Source organism: Anomalospiza imberbis, chromosome 3 (genome assembly GCF_031753505.1).
Source record: "Anomalospiza imberbis isolate Cuckoo-Finch-1a 21T00152 chromosome 3, ASM3175350v1, whole genome shotgun sequence".
Classification (NCBI taxonomy): domain Eukaryota; kingdom Metazoa; phylum Chordata; class Aves; order Passeriformes; family Viduidae; genus Anomalospiza; species Anomalospiza imberbis.
Genome location: NC_089683.1, coordinates 75,280,461 through 75,293,026, shown reverse-complemented (window position 1 = coordinate 75,293,026; position 12,566 = coordinate 75,280,461). Strand labels below are relative to the sequence as shown.

Sequence of the window (12,566 nt, the reverse complement as noted above, 5' to 3'; positions counted from 1 at the left end):
TCTCCTGTGACCAGAGCTAAGCTGCTTCAGGCTGGTCATGCCAAAAGAGCAGACCTATTGCAACGAGCCCATCTAAACTCACGGCCTGAACTTTCTGTTTTCCATAGAGTATAACTGTGCTAAAAATACCTTGACTGCACTTAATTTGCTCATCTTTCATCCTGCCAGTATTATAGCCTGAAAGGCTCAGGGGTTTTCAAGTGGCCTTTTCCCCTTTTCATGCATTAAAGGCTGCCCCTTCATTTCTCCTCTTTACTTTTCTCTCACCTGTTTGTGAACAATCACTTCAGCCTCAGCCAAGCACACAGAAACAAGCACTGAGCTAAGGCATATTTGCCCTGGGTCAGGCAAACAGGGTCTGTGTGGCCACCCTTGGCCTGGGGCAGGATGAAAGGCCATCCAGGCCCCCTCACGGTTTGGTGACACCCCAGCCAACCCTCCCTTCCTTTGGGAATAATTACAGAGGTCACCCAAAACTGGCTACAAATAAACCTGTTTCCATAAGCTGAGAGAGGCTGCTTTCTCACCGCCAGCACTCGGGACCTGTTTTCTGCTGTCACTTACCCTGGTGGGAGCCCAGGGTGCTGTCACAGAGGGAAGCCACCCTGGACTGTCTCCGGGTGCAAGACTTGGCTTCCTGGGAGCTAATCCACACTAGGCAGTAGTTCATGTGTGGTTTTTATCTTAAATAAAGAACGAGAGCAATTATACTTGTGTGTTTTCACTTTCGCTCTGTTAATGACTAATTTCAACTTTCTTTCATGCTCTCCTTGCCAGTTCTGCACACTGCACAACAGTTAATCTAAATCCTCCTAATGACATCAGCTGGTGGCTGAATTCTATGGAAAAGTAATTTAAAGAATGGATGAAGTTTAGAGAGACAACATCTGCCCAGACAGTAAAGGTAGAAATGAGTATGCTTTTAACGGCAGTGGAATAAATCTCTTTTAGTAAAACATGGTTGTCAAGTCTTCCTGTCAGCCTACACAAAAACATGAAACAGCCCCAAGCCCCCCTCCTCTGTGTAGGATGTCATCTCATCAGAGAGGTTCATTGCAAGCTACTCCTGGCTCTAGCTTGGAGAATGTAGCTGTCAGGTGCAAAGAGAAAAAGCAAAGTGAAATTTGCTTATCCAAGCCTTTTTCCAGCCTACAGCCAAAAGATAGCATCTGGTATCATCCAGTGTGCTGTGGGCCAAAGGCAAGAGCTCCACATGATGTATTGTAGAGTTCCACACAGCACATTTCACTCTAGCCTAACCAGAAGGAGAGGGACTGGGTCTTAAACTGGACAGGAGGCTGAAGCCCTCTTTTGATCAAAAGAAAAGCATCTATTCTATGAAATCAGTCATCTCTTCCTCTCATATTAGAAACCACCTTAAAAGCCTCAGTCTTATAGCTTAAATCCTTTAAAACAAATCTAGCTTGTCACCTGCATCCTTGCCATAGGAGGAACCTTGACAATTACATCAGCTGCAAGGGACCCAGCTGAAGCTGTCCAAGGAAGAGCTGGGCATTGGCAAGGAATTGGCAAGCCCATTCTTCACCACTGGAGATGAGGACATCAGACAAGTGTGGGAGCACTGCCACCTCTGTAGCTTGGGGCCAAAACTTGTACCTTCTCTCTTGAGCCAAAACAGAAAGCAACCCACACATTATGGGTGAGTGATGGGGAGGAGAAAAGTCCTTTACACAAACACTATTAAAATTGCTGATGTTGTTACCTTGTCTGTGTGATGAATACACTACAAGTCTGGAGATGGGGGAAAAGTGGTTCTGATGATCAGTTACTCGAGTGTTTGGTGTAAGCCCTTCTGAGAAGAGGAAAAAAGCTCTATCACATCACAACATCAAATGGAATATCACTTAAGAACACCTGCCTCCTGTTAAGGAAACCAAAAAAGGTATATTAAAATTAAACGAAAGATGATTAAAGATTCATCTCAAAACACTCTAGCCATTTTCTTTTCTTTTTTTCTTTCAAGCTCAATAACCTTCTTTGAAAGAAAAATTAACTTCTGATTCCTGTTCCATCACTAGAAGCAGGAAGAAAAAATATGGGAAAATAAAAGGAGAAAAATAATTTCAAAATCTCATTTATTGACTGCAAAATGGTCTTAGAAACTGGATAGGCCACTCTTCATTTATACAACTACATCTTTAATTGGTAGCAATATTGCCAGTATTTACCAATGCTAAGCTTTTCCAAGTTGTTTAAAGGTTAGGGGTCAGGTAATACCCTTATTGTATTTACAAATAAAACTTTCAGCCATATTGTCCAATATACAGGATAAAGTTCTAGTTTCTGTAATCCTCCCCCCCCCAAAAAAAGCACACTTCTCTTTACTTTCAAACTGCTTCATTGTCCAGGTTATCGCTGGGTAAATGGGCCCTAAATTTGTAAAAGGCATTAAATAAAAATTTCTAGTATGGAACTGTGTCCTAATTTATATAACAAACATGGCCATTTATACAGCAACTTATATGCCCAGAACAGGTAAATTCAAAGATAAAATGATCACCGATGCACAATAAAAATAATCTGGATTTAAGATTAGAAGAGAGCAAGGGTCACCACATTTTTCATTGCTGTAGAAAAGGGATGTTATTTTTGTCCCTTGCAATATAAATGAGCTTAGTAGGCCCAATATGTGAAATACCTTCTGGATAGAACTGACTTCATGAAAAGATAGATGGATGGAACAACTGAGTTCATAATCATACACCCGCTTTTGACTTCTCTCCAGAGCATGTTCTACTTAGGAAAAGAATGCAAACTGCAAATTAAACCCTCACTTATCCACAGCAACCTGACAGCCTGGCCCAAGAAATACTGCCAAGTCTGGCAGACTGGGAGAGCGGTGTGTGCATCACACAGAGGTGTGAGGAACGCGGCCCACCCCGGCTCATCTCACAGGGCACAGCTGCGAGGGGAACTGTACACAAAGAGGGGAAACAAGGGGCTTTGAGGGGAGGAGGTGAGAAGCAAAGCAAAAATTGGAGATACTTTGGTTTCCTTCATATCCTGCTGCTATTCCAGACAAGCATTTTTCATCACCAGCTTATATGAAAAGTGGTTTTTCACCAGAATAGTTTTCAGATGTCAGAATGAATCCCTTTGATTCATGTAATTAAAAACTGGGTGTGCTACTGCATCTTTTCAAGCATTCTTCATCACCATCCTTTAAACCTGCCCATTTTGCATTTTCAGTTTACAGCACTTTTGCACAGGGACATAATGAGCTGGAAGGGAAGGTGTTCTAGCAAGATCAGGGCAAACACCAATGAAGTTGCTTCCAAGCACTTTCTCCCTCCTTATCTCTATGTCATTTGTCAACTTACACACTCCCAAACATTCTCACTGTCGTCATGCCACTTAGTTTCTGTGTAGAACATCGAAAACCTGGATACCTTGACCAAAATTCTTTCCTTTAGAATTCCTTTCCTCTTTGGCTTCCCCTTTATCAGGAGCAGTAGGTCCCCAAACCTGACAGGGAACTTTTCCTAGCCTAGAAACACAGTCTGAATAATTAACATTTCTCTCATCCTTCTATGGTTCCTTTCCACCCTATGTTATTCCCCTGGTATGCAGGTGTACATGAGTTCCTTCTCAAATTTACAGTAAAATGAAAGGATCATCCCAAGCTCACCTCGTGTTTACAAGGGTCTACACCATTCTTCACAAAAGAGAAGTAACAAAAAACTGAGACTCTGGATGAGCATGTTTCTAAACCTAGGTCTGAATTTAAACCTTGCCAGAAGCCATCTGGCTGAAGAATACTGCAGGGAAGGCAAGGAGCAATTCCACCACCATGGGGCACAACTACTCTAGCAAAACCACAGTGAAGCCACAGCTTGACAGGCAAAAATGCTGTTCTGCTGGTAAAATGTTTATTTTCAGGAAACATCTATCAGTAAAAGAATTATTTTGCCTTTGTATAAGCATTTCAATCACAAGGAATGAGGCAGCAGGTCTGCTGCCACAGCAGATCATGGTAGCTGCCTCCACTGTTGTCCTGTACGAAGCACAGCTTAGGGAGGAATGACTTAGGATGGAAAAAATAACAGTCTGAGCAGCACTGTTTGAAAGCACAAGTGTTTTGTTTAACTATAACATAAGTTGCTTGCCTTTTTCAGCTGCTCACATCCTTTTCTTAGAGAAACCAGGGCCAGCTGCTTCGTAATGGATCTTACAAAAGCACCAGAAGGCAAACTTTTGGAAGATACTACTCTAAAGTCAAAGAAAAATCATTATCAGAATTTTCTGATGACTTGTGAAAGAAATAAAAATGGTTCCATTTCAACAGTTTTCCAACACTTGAGTACTCCATTTCTAGAGTAGCATTTATCTCTTTTTAAAAATTTTATTATCATCACAGTACTCATATATTTATGTAAGATATTTTATGCTATAGGCAGAGTAATCTATGCTCCAGATCTACTGAGGGTGATCGAGACATCTCTATAGAAATCACTGGAACAGTTTTAATCAACTAATACTCCTTTACCTTATTTCATATATCTGGTAGCCTTGATTCAACAGGCAAATTCAGACTAATGGAAGAGTTGCAGTAAACCAAGTCCATTTTTGCAGGATTGTTGTAAAAAATACGGTACAAACCAATATAGAGGTGTAAAAAAAATAGGGAAAGTTTAAAACAGTAGCAAGATAGCAAAAGCCAAGAACAAGATCTCCTTATTTCAATGACTTTAAGAGGATCACAATGAGCACGTGATGCATAAATTATCAAAACCAAAAGTCAAGGTACTTCTCATCCTAACCTGAAGAATAATGTCCTTGAATAATCATGTTGTAGTACAGTCAGTCATGAAAACCACTTGTTCACATGTTGGGGAAATTAATCAGACCCTACATATTCTGGAATAGAAGCTTCTTTTAATTGAAAGATTGGATTATTTTGGATTTTAGCATCTCATATGTCTTTTCAAAATGTAGTTCAGTTTTCCTTTTTCTAGAGACTGGTATGCTTTTGGTTTAACAAGCAGAAAAAACACTGAGAGAAGAATTACACTAAAGGCACAACACCATGGTACTGGGCTTGATTCTCAAGTGATACAAATGAGCACTGATCCATTGATGTTAATAAGGTACACACTCCTACAACACTTAAAGATCTGGCTTCTTTTCTTGCTGCCTTCTTGTTGTCACTTGTTGCAATCAGTTTTGGTCTGGGGCTTCCTTTCCCTCCTCCTCCCAACTAAATTGCCTAAATATTCAACTACGACCAAGCGTGTAAGAAAGTCAACTTTTTGATTTTATATCCTCAGGTTTTCTTTTGTGCTGTTAACTATTACAGCCCAGTGGAAACAGCAGCCAAAAGTCTTCACAGTCCTGTTGGTTCTGTAGCTTATTCTTTAGCCTTTCAGTCTGAGAAAGATGATATTAAAATATTAGATCAAACCCAAGAACAAATCAAAGATAGCAAATACATTGCTAAATCTTAGAAGATGTTCTAGAGATACAGTTAGGAATAAGAATACCCTAAAATACACTAAAATACACTAAACTTCCCCTTGAAGATGGGACAAATCTGTTTATTCCTCCCTTTGCTGTTTTCTGAGCATCATCTTTCCACTCGTAGGAAAGCGGCCTTTCTTTCGTACTCCTCAAGAGCCTTCAGGAATTACAGGAAAGGACTCCCACATTAGTTAGATGTGCTTTTCCTGAGATCAGCCTGCAAAGTGGAAAATCTGCCTGGCTATATGCTAAGGACATTTTGAACCCTGCTTCCTTCCCCCTTGCTACACCTAGGTCTGAACAGATTAAATGTTTGAAACTCCATACCTAAATCCTCATCTTCTACACTGTGTAAAGCTTCCTTCAAGTCTTAGTAGCTTCCAAACTCCATGCCTGGTAAAGGAGAGCTCCAGGAAGCATTATCTAGGTTGGTAACCAAAATAGCATGAGATAATACTCTGGATAGTGCACCTGCAAGGTGTATGAGCCAAATGCATATGGGAGAGATATGTAGGTGAAACAGAGCTGAAACCAGAGTCAGTGGAAGGAATTAGATTTATGTGCCCAGACAAAGCGCTCTGCACTTCAATGAAAGCTTCTCCTACAGTGGTGGGTCTGTCTCTGAGGGCATCTCAAACATTGTCTGAAACCTGCTAGAGAACTGGCTCTCAAACACAGCTGTATCACAAACTGATTCAGGTCTTTGCAACTCTATTGTATTCATATATATCAAACTGTACAGGCCGGTGAACAGAGGACAAATACCTAAACATTCTTATAGCAATAATTAATTGCTAGATTGAGATAGAGGCATTTTTTCTCTGAAGTCTTTGTTGCTCTCTAGGATTACTGAAACCAAATTTCCCTTGACACCACTCAAAATATACCCCAACACCACAACCCCGTGTAGGAGAAGCAGAGGATTTAAGATTATAGGATTAGGATGTTTTTACTCTTCTAATTCCTTCTTCATCAGTAATGTGTATATGTGGAGATTCACCACAAACTATTCGCTGTCCTAGGTAAAAACAGAGGTTTCACTCCTTTTTCACAGCAGGGAGATGTTCACACTGTAGCTGATACTAAAAGGCTCTCTTGTTAGGGAAACCAAGAACAGAATAAGCAAAAGGTCTGAGACACTGACCTGTATAGTTTTCTTTTAGTCTCACTGGATTAGAAGTAAAACAAAACAAAACAACAACACTAAACCGGACAGCAGCTGTATCACACACAGAAAGGGGGCTCTTCCATATGGAAGTTCTGAGCATGCAAGGTTTCATTCTTCTTCATTTTCAAAGGACATCCCACAAAAAATATTGAGATTTATAAGAGAATGGGCATTTTAGGAAAACAGATGCTTATAAATAAACTAGTGTTATCTGTAGTATTTTTAATGTTCAACCATGCAAAGCCTTGTAGTAAGCAAAAGTCCCAGATGTGGTTATTGCATAATTTTCATAGATATTAAATATATATTGCATATAATATATAATTTATTTTATATAAATAATATATCATTTTAAAAATCTGCTGACTTTTCAAATTCAAAAACAATATTCAAAGAAAATGTAACTTAAGAAGCCTAAGAGGACTAAGGAATAGTCTGAAGTACGAGACAATTTGCAGTGTGGCGGTTGATGTCCAAGGATGTCCACTTAAAAGCAATATAAAGTTTTGGTCAGTATTTTTTTTTTCCTTCCAGTAGCTGGGAAACAAAGCACAAAACAAATGACAAGTAAACATTCAGCCACAGGAAGCCATTAACAACAGTGGGCACCAATTAGGGCCCAGCAGGTATCCTTTACACCGCCTGGTGCTCTAGCTCCTCCTCAAATACTTTGGCATAACACTCACAAACTCAGGCTTAGGAAACAACAGGCTGTTTCATTTACTCTGCAATTTGTAGCCACATATTCCTGCTGATAGGCCCATAAACCTGTTTGTAGTCTTCTTCTGTTTCCCTTCAAGTTTGTGTCATTAGATACTACAATTACTGTCTGTCCAAAGAGAATACTCTTCAGGAAAGAAAATAAAATTGAGATACTGTGATCCTTTTCCTCTTTGTCTCTCTCTCACTCCTTTTCAACTTCTCTCTTGGAGGAGAATGCATAACACAATGGCTAATGTCAGGCAAATGGGCTCACTGAGAAAAATATGTGCGAATTCTCAGATTTTTTGCAACAAGGACATTATTTTTTCAAATCACAGATTTTCCAGTTGAATAGAGTGAAAAACACATTGTTCTCAAAAGTAAGTCAAAGTTTAAAAAAGAGTAAAAAATTTATTCTACTTCAGCCAAAACCATTGTACAAAATATATACAGTTTGAGATCCTTATATCAAATATAAAATATTTTGCATCTCCTATCAAAATAACCTCAATAAATTACCTAAGCCTTTTAAAGTCACTCATAGATTGTGCCTTCTTCCCTTAGCAACCACAGAGTCGTATTGAAATGTGACACAAAATAAGAATCTCACCTTTACATTGAGATTGTAAAACAGAAAACAACAAAGCAGGTTACAATCTGCCAAACCAAGATTTTACCAGCTTGTCACTGTTTTTCTGAAATGAAAATGTACTTTTCATGCACTGCATGAATGCACTGCATGCACTGCACTGCAAAAAGCAGAGGAAAGTCAGAGTCCAGCCCAGAGAACAGAGAGATCTTCTTAGTGAGTGTCACGATATAAAACAATATGAGTTAAACAACCCATTCAACTCCACTAGATCAGCCTTTGTCTTACAACCATCCACAGCCAGGGTGCTCTCCTGTGCCAGTTCTGTTTCTATCATCACTGCCAAATGCAAGTTAACCAAAACATCACCAGTTGAAGTTTGAGAGTTTCTTGATGCTTTTGGCCTTACAAGACAATGAGGAAAGCAGATCAAAATTGTGCTAATTCCAAGCTCTCCATGTTTCTCTTTAATGTTCCTTAATTTTTAATAATTTTTTCCACTTTTTTGTCATTTCAAAAAAAAAAAAAATCAAGGCAAACATCAGCAAATGAGTAGTTTACTTTCCACTTGCACTATATGTTAAATCTCCACTGTCTTTTGGAAAGGTATGCTCAGTCACCTAGGTCTTTGCTCCCTCCACTGCCTCTGCTGACAGTTCTCACTGAAGTTCCCAACTCCTGCTCCTGCAGCAGCATGACAGAGCTGTGCAGCCTCTGCATGCAACAGCCCCCACAACCAGCACTGAAAATCATCTGTGACAGAGGTGTAAACTCTACAACAGCATGCCCAGAACACCTATCCAATGAGTTTTGAGGAATAACCAGATATATACCTTGAGCCTTGTGTCATGTGTCTCGGTACTGCCATACAGGTATGTGTTATAGAAGTGTCCTTATCATGCCCATAGATTGGCAGCATAGAATCCAGAAAGGTCATTGACAAACAGCCCACAGTCCTTGTGTGTGCCCAGAGCTCACCTGCCTCGTAACCATGTCATGGGAAGTGTCTAGGAACCACTGAGGAGGACTGCAGCAGTCCTGACTTCTCACTGCTGCTGCTCGGCAGCTCGGCACTTCAAGGAGACCATGTGGCCACCAAGGTAGAGAAAATCACTACCTGTCTGACTCCTCTTGGCTCAGAAGGGAACCAAGTGCTGAAGGCTCCACATCACTGTTTCCTGGCGTGCTGGGACAGGAGCACTGTGTGACAGAAGTTAATGAAACAATCCAGGCACTGATATTCCTCAACAATACAGAAAAACAACACGTGAGGAAGCCTGAGTACAGGAAGGCAAACCAGCCTGCCCATTTCCACAGATCTAGACTTATCAAAGAACTGGACTGAGTGGACTCTGCTTATGTGCTGCTCCAGGAATACATGTGAACTCAATCTTCCTCCACAGCTAAAAGACTACAACTATTGTGGACATCTACAGAATTTTCAGAATGAGGTTTATTTGTTCCATTTGAGGTTAGTCTAGACTGGCCTTTTCCAGGTACCACACAGATTGGGGAGTTTCACTCATTAAAACGAGAGCTTCCTTGTTCCTCTCTGGGGAGGGAGCAGTTGTGCCTGTGTGACTTATCTGCATGTACACATTTCAGTTTTGTCTTGATACTTCTCAGAAAGAAATTTGGGACAGAAAATAACACAACTAAATACTGATAATCTAAGTGCACATGAATCCATACAAAAAATGCCAACTAATAAGAAAGGTGTTATTTGCATAACTGAGTGTATATGTATTATCAACCCTTTCAGCACTAAGAATATATCTTTGAAAGCTACATCTTATACTCTAAGGCAAAACGAGGTAGTGCCCTTGCTCTACAGCCACCTAGAAATCAGGTGACTTGTCCAAGCCAGTCATCTAGGCTCCTTCTGTAGTCAAGCAAGAGAGATAAGTGTCTCCAGATTGCCATTTATCCCATTCTAGGATAGGTGAGTAAAACAGGTGAGATGAATCCCTAGCATGGTATCTGCTGGGGGAGGGTGAGGAATTACTTCCTAGATTACTCCCTTAGGAGAGATACTTAACTTTTAGCAGCTAATGTTGAGAGGAATCCCATGCTACAAGATTAGGGAGGATTATAAAGATTCACACACTTGTGAAAATTCCCATTATATTTGGCTTACAAAGAAAGTAAAAATTTAAATTTCCCATGCAAACAAAACCATCTTACACTCTCATTCAAACTGTAGATCACTATGTCTGTTATAGTCAGAGATTTGTGGAAGTTTCATGTGTTCTCGTAAAGAAATAATGCTGTTCTGTTTTCCCAAGAAAATGAGGTTCACGTTTTGAATATTAAGAAATTGTCTCTTGCAAACCTGTTAGCCATTTAAATATGACAGAGATACACAAAAAACCTTGAAACATTTAGTGGGAGCATGTTACCAAGTAAAGGACAGATCTGTCAGTGCTGCCAAAGAGGAAAGGTGGGAACACGTCATCACTCCTGAGATCAGAAATGAAATTTAACTCAGAGAAGGACCTTGTTTAGCTCACTGCTTCCATTCACCTGACACTGCAGTGTCAGTTAGAGACAATAGTTTTTCCACATCTGCTGTTCTTCAGGAGTTCAAGGTTCTGTTCAGGTTTTGCACAGCATCCATGCAAACAGTAAGAACAGCTCCCCTCAGCAGTATCTCTCAATGGTGCCTCCTGCACTACTGGAACTAGTGGCACCATTTCTTTTTCTCCATGCCAGCTAAGTGTGTGTTAGCATTTACTGCCTATAAATGCAGGTCATTCCACACAGGCAAATATCTCAGAACAAAAAACCTGCTCAGCACAACTGGGCACAGTTTGCAAGTTCTTTTTAACCACTAATAGTTACATTAAATAGGGGAAAATATTTAATACTTTGATGAGATTCACACCTGGCATTCTTGCAAGATTAACTCTTCAAGAAATTGAAAAATTCAGTAACATATATAATCTTCCGGCACAGTTTCTCCCTGCGTGGAAAAAACAATGTGCTATTTCACATGCCCTGAATAAACTAAACTCAGAAATAGGTTGAGAAAGGGGCAGACATTGCATTTACTGTTTTTCTCTTTTCATTTTCTACTCTCACCCCTTTAGGATTTTCCCTTCTCATGTCAATTATTTACAAAATGGGGAGAAAGCATAAAGACATGATTAAATGACATTAGGATTAAAAGTGGCTCTAAATTCTAGAAGTCAGAGCCCGATGCCAGAAAGCAAGTTAAAGGTAGACATGAGATCTGCCTTTCTCTGCATTTCTGTGGCCAGCATCTTGAAAATATTTAGATAACTGCCAGCACTATATTGATATTCAAGTGTTGAAAAGCAGCTGTCACAGTCACAACTGAAACACCACCCTACACACAGTGATTCACATCTTGTGTTCCTTCAAATATAACTAGAACCTTGTCATGCTAAGAATCCCACAGAAATCCAAAATGGGTGAGGAGGGGAGCAAAAGCTTTCACTTCTGAGTTACTTTACAACCATTTCACCTGTCTTGTCCCGGGGTCTGGTGCTGCATTCCAGTCATGCAAGCACCGGGAAGGCTGGGGAGGTGTGAAAGGACCGTAAAACAGAAGCACCAGGAGACACCAGGGAGATCATCAGGTCACACACCACAGTTTTACAGCCCCAGTCTGCAGCCACGCTAGCTCACAGACAGCCAAAGCCTGGCCTTCTGCAGGCAGGGAGAGGAGCAAAGCAATGGCTCTGCTGGATACACCCGCTTGCTTCCACTCTCCATAACCCATCTCATATGTCCATTCCCACACGGAGCAGCTGTGAGATTTGAGTTCACAAAGGTGCTGAATTTGAAGCATTAAAACATGTCTTTTGGTGCATTGCTTCATTGCAGATGTACTTTATGGGGGTTTTCTTGTACTACCTGCTACATCCAACAGAGAAACAGATGCAGGTTCTCCATAAGATGAGAATCCAACTCTCAGTTTCTCCTGCAGTCACTTTTCCGCTCTTCCTCTTCAAAATTCTCCAAATTCTTTTCTTCTGAAGAAAGTATCTGAGAAAAATTCCAAAATTACCATCCTTTAATCCTACACCTTTCATTTTTAACAGTCTATCATGACCAAGCCTGCAGTCTTTAGGGTTTTTTTTTTTTTGTTTTTTTTTTTTTTCCTCAAAATAGATAGCAGTTGAGATTAAAAATGAGTTATTATCTGCTAATATACCAATGAATTGCACACCCAAGCTAAAGATTTTCAGTTTTACAGACTTCATCAGTACAAATGACTCCGGAGGACCAGGAGTTTCACACCTCATAAGATGCATTATGGACACATTAAGATTAATGAAACGAGCAGAATCTGGGAGCACATCCCTGTCCACATCTGCAGTAGCACAGCACAGAACAGAGGAAGCTGAACCTGCAGAATAAAAGTCAGTGTGAGGACTCAGCACCCACCCAGGTTTTTTTTACTCTACATACTAGAGCTACATCTAGAATGGAGCTGTGAACCAAAGCACCCCCTGGCAGCTGGCACGCACGAGGCAAAGCATGTCCATCCATCCAACCTCAGCCCCACTTCATGATGGGAGCCTCCAAGTGCCAAAGGAGAGCAGCTGGAGGATCACTTCAAAGTAGGTCTGAGGCAATTAGCTCTAAAGACTTTTGCTACAT

General features: G+C 40.5%; 1 long non-coding RNA gene across 1 annotated transcript in view; it reads right to left on the bottom strand.

The window, feature by feature from the left end:
- Positions 1-11,964, bottom strand: part of LOC137471132 (uncharacterized) — a 38,659-nt gene extending 26,695 nt beyond the window's left edge. The window contains exon 1 of the long non-coding RNA XR_010997422.1: positions 11,817-11,964. This is a non-coding gene — a long non-coding RNA (uncharacterized lncRNA). The remainder of the gene's footprint in view (positions 1-11,816) is intronic.
- Between the last annotated feature and the right edge of the window lie 602 nt (positions 11,965-12,566).